Source organism: Hyaena hyaena, unplaced genomic scaffold (assembly GCF_003009895.1).
Source record: "Hyaena hyaena isolate Hyena2069 unplaced genomic scaffold, ASM300989v1 scaffold_91, whole genome shotgun sequence".
Classification (NCBI taxonomy): domain Eukaryota; kingdom Metazoa; phylum Chordata; class Mammalia; order Carnivora; family Hyaenidae; genus Hyaena; species Hyaena hyaena.
In genome coordinates, this window is record NW_024080725.1 from 1,315,221 (window position 1) to 1,327,270 (window position 12,050).

At 39.1% G+C, this 12,050-nt stretch overlaps 1 protein-coding gene across 2 annotated transcripts in view; it reads left to right on the forward strand.

Moving 5' to 3' along the window:
• The window catches only part of PTPN4 (protein tyrosine phosphatase non-receptor type 4), a 222,527-nt gene that overhangs the window by 87,526 nt on the left and 122,951 nt on the right, over positions 1 to 12,050 (forward strand). The window lies entirely within an intron of this gene.

Sequence of the window (12,050 nt, forward strand, 5' to 3'; positions counted from 1 at the left end):
ACACACACACAAGTAAATGAAATGAAAATGAAAAATGAAATGAAACAAAACAAGAGATTTAGAGAGAGAACAAGTGGGATAGCTACCTGTAACTGAATAACAAAGATACTCTGCCCCTTTGGGTAGTGCAGCAGATATGGAATACTTTTTAATCTCTAAGATTATATTCATTTCAGATTTTTTTTTAATACAAGTTACATGAGATTTGTATTATAGACATACCACTCTGGTTACTGTGTGGCCAGTGGCAAATAGATTTGTAAACTAGAGACTTTGGGGGAGATTGGAGCCTCCTGGCATCAGAAAGCAGGGGAGAGACACCTGAGTGGCTCAGTTACTTGAATGTCCAACTCTTCTTGATTTCGGTTCAGGTCATGATCTCATGGTTCGTGAGATTGAGCCCCAGGTCGGGCTCTGTGCTGACAGCCTGGAGTCTGTTTGGGATTCTCTCTCCTTCTCTCTCTGCCCCTCCCCTGCATGTGCTGTGTCTGTCTGTCTGTCTGTCTCTTTCTCCCTCTGTTCCTCCCTCTTTCAAAATAACTAAACATTTAAAAAAACGAGGACAGAGTGTCTTTGCTATTCAGGTACAAGTAGCTATCCTACTTGTTCTCTCTCCAGATCTCTTGTTTCATTTCATTTACTTATATGTGTGTGTGTCAGTTTTCCATGGATTGCCTCAAAGGTGAGCTTATACACATCTTGAAATCATATATTTATGTTCTTTAAAAATATTTAAGCCTCCTGTTTTAAAAAGCACAGTGTTTCTGCATCAAGATGGCAAACTGAGTGCATATTTCTAGCACGTATTAAACACTGAGCACTAAGTATGTGAATCTTATCAAATTTAATCCTAACATCATACCTGGATACTACTGTCCCCACTTGACATATGAAAAAATAGAGGTACAGAGAAGTGAAGTTACTTGCCCAAGATCACAAAGTTCATGAACGTAAGTATTTCAGAGCATGCCCAATTCAGTGCTGAGCAAGGTGTGGTGGGGGAGCGAGTTGGGGAGGCTGTGGAGACTTTGGGGGAGTGTTGGGAGAAGGTATGCTGCTGTACAAGCAGCCAAGTGGGTCAGCTCGTCCCTACTTACTCATGGGCCATGAGGGAAGTGATTAGTGCTACTTAACCCTAAGTTTACCATTAAGTGTGAGTACTTGGACTAGAGATGCAAGTCCCAGAGGGCTGGTGACACCTGGTGAAATGAAAAAAGTCCCCCTTGCCTGAAGACTAGGGTGCCTGATACGCTACTGGCAGCACTCTATCTTTCACCGGTTATTGGAATCAAGCTGTAGATCTCGTCTCTTCTCCACAAGTAGGCAGACACATAAGGGATTCATAAAGAAGCTTACAGGGAATTTTAGCCTAAAAAACAGGCACGCAACAAAATAGATAACCAACATTTGAGGAAAGCCAACACAATGAAAGAGATTCACCAAAGTGAGTGAATTTTACACTTCTGGAAATGGAAAATATGTAAAATAGAAATTGTAAAATATTTTGTAAAAGTTTGTGAAAATGGAAATAGTAGTACCAGTCTTGGGGCTAATGTGAAGATGAAGTGAATTTTTACATGTGAAACACTTAGAACATTGCTTAAACTTAGTAAATGCTTGATAAATATTCATTTATCAACAAACAAATGAAAAGGACTCTAATTTACGTTGGCATGATTAGAAAAGATATTATATCCATGCAAAGGGAATAATGACAGATGTTGGAAATTAAAAATATAATTGTCACAGCAAAAACCTCACAGGTTAGGATAAATAAAGTAGATGCTATAGAAAACTTAATACTTCAACATTAATAGATGTAACAAATAGTAATACAAACAAAGAAATTTTTCACAATACAACTAACAGGTTTAATCAGGCAATCATGTAAACTTTTTTTTTTAAAATACTACATTTTGAAAGATACAGATTAACTTGCAAATATGAGACATTTTGAAGATTTAACAATATACTCTGAAGGGAAAAGACTGAGCAATTAATTTTGCGAAGACTATAAAGAACTCTACGCCTAAATTGAAACTCCTTCAGGAATTGATGGAGTTGAGGATGAAATACTCATTTCCAATAGCTATTTCTTCTCCTTTTATTGAGATATAATTGACATGTAACATTATTATATTAGTTTCAGGTGTACAATATAATGATTTGATATTTGTGTGTATTATGAAATGATCACCACAGTAAGTGTAGTTAACATCATCACCATACAGTTACAAATATTTTTTCCTTATGATGAACTTCTAAGATCTTTTCTTAGGTAGATGCAATATATTAACTATCATTATTATAAAATATTAACTACAGTCACCATGTCATACATTCCATCCCCAGGACTTAATTATTGTATAACTGGAAGTTTGTACTGTTTGACTCCCTTTACCGTTTCACTCATGCCCTCGGCCCCACCTTGGGCAGCCACTTATCTGTTCTCTGTATCTAAGAGTTCAGCCTTTTGGTAAGGTTTGGCTTTTTGTGTGTTTTTTTTGCGTTAGGTTCCACTTATAAGTGAGATCATAATGTTATTTGTTTTAACTTGTCTGATTTATTTTACTTATTATACAAGTTGTCACAACTTTTGAAGTAAAGCCTATACTTTAAAAGTCTGTACAAGTTGTCACAAGTGGCAACTTATTATACAACTTACTACTATCACAACTTATACAAATTGTCACAAGTGGCAAGATCCCCTTCTTTTTTTATGGTTCAGTAATATTCCTGTGTGTGTTTGTGTGTCTGTGTGTGTGTCTGTGCACTCCCTATCATTTTTATCCATTCATCTATCAGTAGACGCTTAGGTCAGCTGTTGTAAATAATGCTTCAGTGAACACAAGGATACAGGTATCTTTTCCAGTTAGTGTTTTTGTTTCCTTTGGATTAATACCAAAGTGCAATTGCTGGATTATATAGATATTCTATTTTTAATTTTTTGCGAAACCTCAATACTGTTTTCCATAGTGACTGCAGCACTTTATATTCCAACTACCAATGCTCAAAGATTCCCTTTTGTCCACATGCTCACCAACACTTACTGTGTCTTGTTTAAGGCCAGTGTTTTTTGTTTGTTTCTTTTTAATTTTTTTTAGTGTTTTATTTATTTCTGAGAGAGAGAGACAGACACAGCGTCATCAGGAGAGGGCCAGAGAAAGAGGGAGGCACAGAATCTGAAACAGGCTCCAGGCTCTGAGCTAGCTGTCAGCACAGAGCCTGACGTGGAGCTCAAACCCACAAACCGTGAGATCATGACCTGAGCCGAGGTTGGACACTTAACCGACTGAGCCACCTAGGCGCCCCAAGGTTTTTTATTGGTTTTCTGTCTGGATGATCTGCCCGTTGATGAATGTGGAATATTAGAGTTCCCTTCTATCATTGCTGTCTATTTCTTCCTTTAAGTCTGTTAATACTTGCATTATATTCTGTTAATACTTGCATTATACGTTTATATGCTCTTATGTTAGATGCATATATATTTACAAATTTTATATCTTTTGGTTGGATTGACCCATTTGTTATTACATAGTAACTTTGTCTCTTATTGTAGTCTTTGTATTAAGTTCTGTTTTGTCTTTTTTAAATTTCTTTTTTTTTACTTCATTTATTTGGAGAGAGAGAGAAACAAGCGAGCACATGAGCATGTGAGCAGGGGAGGGACAGAGAGAGAAGGAGAGAGAGAATCCCCGGCAAGCTCTGCACTATCTGTACGGAGTCTGACATAAGGTTGGATCCCCCAACTGTGAGACCATGACCTGAGCTGAAATGAAGAGTCAGACATTTAACCAAATGAGCCATCCAGGTGCCCCTATTTTGTCTTACATAAGAAGCTACCCAGCTTTAAGTTTCCATTTGCATGGAGGATCTTTTTCCGTCCCTTCACTTTCAGTCTGTATGTATCCTTACATATGAAGCAAGTCTTTTGTAGGTAGTAGATAGATGGTTCTTATTTTCTTTGTTGACAGTTTGAAAAATTTTTTATGGTGGTATACCTAGATCCTTTTCTCATTATCTTTTGTGTATACAGTGTAGGTTTTTGCTTTGTAGTTACTGTGAAGCTTACATCAAGCAACTTATAACAACCTAAAACAACTTAAGTTGATCACAACTTAAGTTTGAACACATCTTAAACCTCTACATTTTTACCCCCGCCTCCATTTTATGTTTTTGATACCATAATTTACATCTTTTTACCTTGTGTATCCATTAACAAATTATTGTGGTTATAGTTAATCAGTTTTATATTTTAATCTTCATACTAGCTTAACACGTGATTAATCCACCACCTTTACAACATTTAGATTATTTTGAATTTTACTATATATTTACTGTTACCGGTGAGATTTATACTTTCATGTTTTTCTGTTACTAATTAGCGCCCTTTCATTTCAGTTTGAAGAAGTACCTTTAACATTTATTTTAAGGCTGGCCCAGTGGTGATGAACTCCTTTAGCTTTGGCTTGTCTGGAAAACTCTTGATTACTCCTTCAGTTGTAAAGGTCAGTTCTGCCAGATAGAGTATTCTTGGTTGGCATGTGTCTGTTTCTTTCAGCACTTTGAATGTATCATGCCATGCTCTTCTGGCCTGCAGAATTTCTACTGAAAAATCTTATGACAACCTTATGGGACTTCCCTTCTATATAAGAAGTTGTTTTCTTCTTGCTGCCTTTAAGATGATCTCCTTGCCTTCAACTTTTTACACTTTAATTATAATGTGTCTTACTGTGGGTCTCTTTGGGATCCTCTTATTCGGAACTCTGAGATTCTTAGATCTGGATGTCACTTCCTTGCCCATGTTAGGAGAGAATTCAACCTTTATTTCTTCAAATAAGTTTTCTGCTCCTTTCTGTCTCTCTGACTCCTGGGAGCCCTGTGCTGTAAACATTGATCTGCTTGATCTTGTCTCATGAGTCCCTTAAGCTGTCTTTACTTATTTTCATTGTTTTTTCTTTTGTTGCTTGGGTGAGTTTTATTATCTTCGAGTTTACTCAGCTTTCCTCTGCTTCATCTAGTCTTCTGTTAACCCCCTCTAATGTATGTTTCAGTTGAGCTATTGTGTTCTTCATCCTGGGACTTCTTTTTAGTACTTTCTTTATATTTTCTGTCTCTTTGTTGAAATTCTTCCAGTGTCCATCAGTTCTTCTGAGCTCAATGAGCATCTTTATGACTAATATTTTGAATTCTTTATCAGGTAAAATCACTTATATTCATTATATTAAGGTCTTTTTCTGAAATTTTCTCTTTTTCTTTTATTTGGAACATATTCCTCTTTTTCTCATTTTGCTTCACTTACTGTGTAGGTTTCTATGCATTAGATAAAACAGCCACCTCTCCCAGTCTTGAAGGAATGGCCTTGTATTGAGCCTTATCATTCACCCTTGCCCTGCCTAGCTCTTGGTTATCCCTGGAGCCTTTTGAGATTTCCAAAGCAGCTAATTTAATTTTAGTGGCTTCCAGTACTAAATGATGTACCAAGACCTGCCAGTGTCTCAAAGGGGACGATCTCAGTCAGCCCTAGATTCAGGCTGATTGGAAGCCAGACCCTCAGACAGCAGTTTTTAAAGTATACAAATATACATCTTTTAGGGGAATACTGGGAGATGGGCATTTCTGTCTGCCCCTTCCATGCTGAACCCTAGGGTGGTAATTAGTTTAAGAACTGTGAATTCTTTGTTTGCTGCTGTCCCCTTGAACCTTTGAACATAAGCCCTGCTTGCCATTAGCATCAAGCCATCAAAGGGTGTGTCCTCTGCATAGCAGACACAAAAGCCAGGGCACCAGACACAACCTCCTTTCTAAGAGACACCAACAACCTGGGCGGACAAGGAGAGGGCAAAGATGGCACCCACCAGCTTCCTTACCAGAGAGTATGTGTGCCAGACTGGAAGCCTGCCCCTCAGGCTAGATCTTTGACACAAGCAAATAGGCCTCTTTCACCTAAAGACTAAGAATGTATTTCATTCTCCTGTCTCTGCATTCTGCCCTGGGGAATGGCGGCCAGCCAAGAATGGTTTCTTCATTTGCTATTAGCCCCTTTGGACACATGACACAGCCATGCTGGGCAGTAGAACCAGATGATCAAGAGGTATTCCCTGAGCAGCAGATATAAAAACTAGAGCACTAGGCACATGAACGAGCTCTCTCCTGGGAGGCACTGGTGACTCGGAGCATAGCAGAGGGAGGGCTTGGAGATAGGACCTGCCCTGAGGTCTCTTGAGAGGAATACAGTCGGGTCTTAGATGAGCATTTAATTGGAAGCCTGTTACTCTGGCCACAGCTGTAAGAGAAGCTAATAGGCCTCCTTTACAGAAAGACTGGGTGCCTTCTTGTGCCCTGTGGGTAGTAGGTGGTTTAGAAGTCTTTCTCTATTTGTTAGAGTCCTGTGGGGCCTGCAGACTTGAGTCCCATTGGTCACCAGAGCTATGTGTCTCTTGGGCAGCAGTTGAAAAAATCAGGGTGCCAGACAAGGAGTATATAAGCTTCTTTCCAAGAGATACCGGTGACCTCGAGTGAGGCAGAGGGTGAGTACAAAGATGGTATCTGCTGGCCTCTGTCTTTGGAGATTATTTCACTAGGGCCCCTAGAAGTGTGTTAAATTAGTTGTCTTCCCCTTAAGCCCATGCCTTAAGATAAGAAGTAATTCTGTCTCTCACAGAAAGTCTGGGCACTTTTCAGTTAGCGCTGCTCTGCCCTGGGTTGGGGGAGTTTGCACTAACCCTTTAAGAACGGTTTCTCAGTTTAGTCTTGGGCATCTTGTGGTCACAGGTTCTAGTTGACTTTCAGAGCTAGAGATTTTGGGGTCTCATCTGTCAGGCTCAGGTCTTAAAAAGTTGGAGCGCCAGATGTGCGGTTCAAACTCTGCTCTTCAAGGAGAAGCTCGGAGTTGTGAATTCCCTCCTGATTGTGGGTTACCATGCTGGGGTTGGGGTTTTACGGTGAGATGATATCTTGTCTTGTCCTTCCCATTTTGTGGGGTTTTTCTCCTTCACCGATGGGAGGAAGTCACTCTTTAGTTTTAGGTTTTTCTTCCACAGGAAATAGGTCTGTATGTAGCTTTTCGATTCAGTATGTCCCTGGGAGTAGGTGAGTTTAGGACTCTCCTACGTTGCCATCTTGAACCAGAACTTCCTGATTAGCTATTAATACTTGGTAGGTATTAATCATTTCTAGCAAGATACCAGATTTTAAATTCATATATATTGCATTTTATTTTATTTTATTTTTTAATATTTTTATTTATTTCTGGGAGAGAGAGAGAGACAGCGTGAGCAGGGGAGGGTCAGAGAGAGAGAGGGAGATACAGACTCTGAAATAGGCTCCAGGCTCTGAGCTGGCAGTCAGCACAGAGCCCAACGTGGGGCTCGAACCCATGAACCGCGAGATCATGACCTAAGTGAAAGTCGGATGCTCAACCGACTAAGCCACCCAGGCGCCCCTCATATATATTGCATTTTAAACAATGAAGACTCTTATCTCAAATAGAGCATAGTAATTCAATTTGTTAGAATGACTCTGGGAATAGCAGATTATGGTGTATGACTAAAAATAGTGATATAATCTCAATGCCCATTTATATAGGAACAAAATTAGAGACCTTGCAATACTTGTTTTCAGGACATAATACAAAAAAGTACTGTAAGCATTTCTACTCCCAGTATTTACCCAAACATGAAAACATGTTACACATAAAAGTTACTGCTCAGATGCTCATAGCAGCATTATTCCTAATAGATAGGAGAAACACTCATGTCCACCCCCTGATGAACTAATAAACCAAGTCATATATCCATAGAGTAGAATATAATTTATCAATTAAAAGAAATGATATACCACTTTACACCTAGTTAAAAAGACAGTTAATAGCAAAGAAATTGGAATCCTTTTAGATAGATGGTAGATGTAATATGGAAGTAAATTTGGCAATTCCTTAAAAGGTTAATACAGAGTTATATGACCAGACATTACCAGTCTTAGACACACACTTGAGAGAACTGAGTCACATGTTCACACAAAACTTGTACACGGATGTTCATAGTAGTGTTATTCATGAGAGCCAAAAGATAAGAACAACCTAAATGTCAGCTATAAAATGGAATGAGGCACTGTTAAATGCCACAACATGGATGAGCCTTGAAAACATTATACTAGAAGAAAGAAGCTAGGCACAGTATGAATGCATTCATATAAAATGTCCAAAATAGTAAAATCTGTAAGTTCATAAGTAGAATAGAATAACAGTTGCTGGGGGCTGTGGGTAGGGGGGTACTGAGACTTGTTAATAGGTGTGGGATTTCTTTTTGGGGTAATGCAAGTTTTTTGACATTATTTAGTATTGATAGTTACACAACATAGTGAATGTACTCAAGTACATTGAAGTATACATTTTTAAATAGTGAATTTTGGGGCACCTGGGTGGCTTAGTCGGTTGGGCAGCTGACTTCGGCTCAGGTCGTGATCTCACGGTTCGTGGGTTCAAGCCCCACGTTGGGCTCTGTGCTGATGGTTAGCTCAGATCCTGGAGCCTGTTTCAGATTCTGTGTCTCCCTCTCTCTCTGACCCTCCCCTTCTCACGCTGTTTCTCTCTCTCTCTCAGAAATAAATTTTTTAAAAATGGTGAATTTTATATTGTGTAAAATATATTTCAGTAAATACTACTATATAAAATAATGCTGGGTCTATGGTCATTTACATTTTATGTTTTTATAAATATTGCCAAGTTGTCCTACACTGAGATGGCATAATTTTGATTCTCACAAGCTATGTATATGTGCCTCTTTTCCACATTCTTGCCATTGTGGTACAGCATTAAATGTTTAACCTTTGCCAGTGTGTTATTGCTGAAAATTGAAAAGCTAACATAAATTACTTTTATATTTCTCTAATTATGATCAAGATTGAATATCTTTTCATAACTTAAATGTCATTTAAATTTCTGTGAATTTCTGTTCTTGCCCATTACCCATATTTCTATGAATGCTGGTTTTTTACTTACTGATTTGTAGAACTTTTTTATATGTTTTCTCTTTTCTCACTTTGTTTTTTCTTTTGACTTAATGATGTGTTTTTACTAGGAATAGTCTTTACTGTCCAGTGGCGCTCATTATATACTTGTTCCATTTTCATGGGTTAAGCCAAGAATTGAAGTCCTGTCTCATTGACCTCATTGGTGACTTCTATTAAATGTCCCAGTACTTAGGGCGGCCCACGTAGCTCAGTTGGTTAGTGTCTGACTCTTGATTTTGGCTCAGGTCATGATCCCAGGGCTGTGGGATTGAGCCCCACACCGGGCTCCATGCTGAGTGTGGAGCTGGCTTTAGCCCTTTCACCCACTCACTTGTGCATGCACACACACTCTCTCTCTCTCCAATTCAAAAAAAATTTCCCAGTACTTATTATTGTACTCCTCAGCTTTGTCAGTTTAATATATCTATTTGTGTATGTAAATGTGTTTGTTTCTCTGATACTATTTTAGAATATTTTAAAGGAGAACTGACTGTAGAACGCAGGCTTTGAATAGATTACCTGAGCCCAAATTTTGTCTTTAGACAAGCATTAAAATGAATGTAAGTTACCACTTTTTCTAAAAAAACATGAAGAATGAAATCATCAGAAGAGAGATGGATTGGAAGATGGATAAATGGGTAGATCTGCAGGGGAAGCAAATGTGTCATCTAGGGGTGAAAAACAGCTGATTGTTGGTGCAGAAGCAACACACACACACACACACACACACACACACACACACACACAGTGTCAGCTGTTGAGCCATTCAGCAGGTTTATTCAGTCCTTCAGTATACTTTTACGATACATACTATATGCCAGGCCCTGTGCCTAGGTGTTGACTCTTCAGCTTTGAATGAATCAGATTTTATCCCTTACCTCATGAAGTTCATAATCTAATGAAGGAGCTAGGCAATAAAAGAGCAAAACAAATATTACAATTAAAATGTTGTGAAGAAAATTAACATCCCTTGCCTATTTACAGAAAATAAGGCATAAATTTGTGACATAGTTTATGTGTGTGTGTGTGTGTATATATATATATATATATATATATATATATATATATATATGAAAGAGAGTACAAGCAGGGGAGAGGAGACGATGTAGAGAGAATCTTAAGCAGGCTCCATGCTTACCATGGACCCCAATGTGGGGCTCAATCCCATGACCTTGGGATCATGACCTGAGCCAAAATCAAAAGAGTTGAATGAATGCTCAACCTACTGAGCCACTCAGGCACCACTTCATGACATACTTTTGATAGAGTGATCAGTGAAGGCCTTTCTGAGGAGATAGTCTTTAAGCGGAGACTTAACAGGTAATGGAAAGAGTCAGCCATGGGAAAGTTAGGAAAAACACGGTGTGCATAAGGGAGCTTCTAATCGAAGACCCCATCTGTGAGAAACAGGAGGCCGTTATGGCTGGAGCTTAGTAGACTGAGGTGAGAAGTGATTGTGCAAGCCCTAGTGAGGACTTAGAACCTTGCGTGAGAAAATATCAAGAGCTACTAAAGAAAGAAGGGACATGTTTCAAAAGCCTACACTTGCTTCCGGATGGAGAATGAAGAACTTGGTTAAAAAAGAAGCAGAGGCAGCAATTAAGAGGCTATGGCCAGAGTTATCCCAGATATAGGATGGTGGCAGAATGGATGGAGAAGAACTGTTAATTCTGGGTATAGGTGGAAGGTAGGATCAGCTGGATGTGATGTGTTGGATGTTGTGGATCATGGAAAGGGAAGATTTACGAATTAATGTCAGCTATTTGTTACTAAAATTTCTATGTGTTCTGCATGGAATCAAGTCTGGGCGGGGGAGTATGGTTTATACATAATGATGTAAGCTGATATTTGTGTAGTGCTTTGAAAGTACTGCCACATCTATTACTCATTGTGGGGTCTTTAATTTTTTTAAATGAAACATGTTGGCGGTTGAAATATTTTCTGAATTCAGTTATAGTTTTCCTGAAGTAGAACTTAACTGGCATTGGGAAGTGTTGAGGCTATTTAAAATTCTCACACCCAAAAATCAATCCTTCACCAAACTAAACACTGTCTCTTACAAAATTAATGTGGAGGTTTATTTTGGGGGAGGGGAGAGAGGGGAGATAGTTTTATTTTTTAAAGAATAGGGTAGAAGTTAGAAAATTTTTTTTTTATTTTAATGTTTTTTTTTTTTTTTTACAAATAGTTTATTGTCAAATTAGTTTCTACATAACACTCAGTGCTCATCCCCAAAGTGCCCTCCTCCATGCCCAACCCCCCTCCCCCCCACATCCATCAGTCCTCAGTTTTTCTCAGCATTCAAGAGTCTCTCATGGTTTGCCTCTCTCCCTTTCCCCCACCATTTCCGCCCTTCTTCTCCCCCTTGTTCCTCCGTCAAGTTCCTCCTAATCCTCCTATACGTGCAAACATATGATATTTGTCCTTCTCTGCCTGACTTATTTCGCTCAGCATAACACCCTCAAGGTCCATCCATGTTGCTACACATGGCCAGATTTCATTGTTTCTCATTGCCATGTAGTATTCCATGGTATAGATAAACCACATCTTCTTGATCCATTCATCTGTTGATGGACACTTAGGCTCTTTCCATGTTTTAGCTATTGTGGAGAGTGCTGCTATGAACATTGGGGTCCATGTGCTCCTATGCCTCTGTATCCCTTGGGTAAATTCCTAGCAGTGCTATTGCTGGGTCATAAGGGAGTTCTATTGTTAGTTTCCTGAGGAACCTCCACACTGTTTTCCAGAGGGGCTGTACCAGTTTACATTCCCACCAACAGTGTAGGAGGGTTCCCGTTTCTCCACATCCTCGTCAGCATCTAGAGTTCTCTGATTTGCTCATTTTAGCCACTCTGACTGGCGTGAGGTGGTATCTCAGTGTGGTTTTGATTTGTATTTCCCTGATGAGGAGGGATGCTGAGCATCGTTTCATGTGTCTGTTGGCCATCTGGATGTCCTCTTTGGAGAAGTGTCTGTTCATGTCTTCTGCCCATTTCTTCACTGGGTTGTTTGTTTTTCGGGTGTGAAGTTTGGTGAGT